This window comes from Arachis hypogaea, chromosome 3 (assembly GCF_003086295.3).
Source record: "Arachis hypogaea cultivar Tifrunner chromosome 3, arahy.Tifrunner.gnm2.J5K5, whole genome shotgun sequence".
Taxonomy (NCBI): Eukaryota; Viridiplantae; Streptophyta; class Magnoliopsida; order Fabales; family Fabaceae; genus Arachis; species Arachis hypogaea.
The window spans coordinates 118,240,314-118,241,015 of NC_092038.1; the positions used below are offsets into that span (position 1 = coordinate 118,240,314).

Consider the following 702-nt stretch of genomic DNA (forward strand, 5'->3'; position numbering starts at 1 on the left):
AATCCAGTTAGATTCTGAGAAATTATATTGACTTGCTGAGTCAATAATTTATTCTGAGCTAATATGGCATTCAGAGTATCAATCTCAAGAATTCCTTTCTTTTGAGTTGTCCCATTGTTCACAGGATTTCTTTCAGAAGTGTACATGAACTGGTTATTTGCAACCATTTCAATGAGTTCCTAGACTTCTTCAGGCATTTTCTTCAGATGAATAGATCCACCTACAGAATGGTCCAATGACATCTTGGATAACTCAGACAGACCATCATAGAAGATACCTATGATGCTCCATTCTGAAAGCATGTCAGAAGGACACCTTCTGATCAATTACTTGTATCTTTCACAAGCTTCATAGAGGGATTCACCTTCCTTTTGTTTGAAGGTTTGAAATTCCACTCTAAGCTTACTCATCTTTTGAGGTGGAAATAATTTAGCTAAGAAGGCATTGACTAGCTTTTTCTAAGAGTTCAGGCTGTCTCTAGGTTATGAGTTCTATCTCTTATAGCAAAAGGGAAAAGCATAAGTCTGTAGACCTCAAGATCAACTACATTGGTCTTAACAGTGTCACAAATTTGCAAAGATTCAGCCAAGAACTGATGAGGATCTTCCAATGAAAGTCCATGAAACTTGCAATTCTGTTGCATCAGAGAGACTAATTGAGGTTTAAGCTCAAATTTGTTTGCTCCAATGGCAGGAATAGAGA

At 37.0% G+C, this 702-nt stretch overlaps 1 non-coding gene across 1 annotated transcript; it reads left to right on the forward strand.

Annotated features, from left to right (window-relative positions):
- Positions 1-296: 296 nt before the first annotated feature.
- On the forward strand, positions 297-404 carry LOC112793008 (small nucleolar RNA R71). Its single transcript, XR_003197721.1, has one exon. It is a non-coding gene; the product is annotated as a small nucleolar RNA R71 (small nucleolar RNA).
- The last annotated feature ends 298 nt before the right edge of the window (positions 405-702 follow it).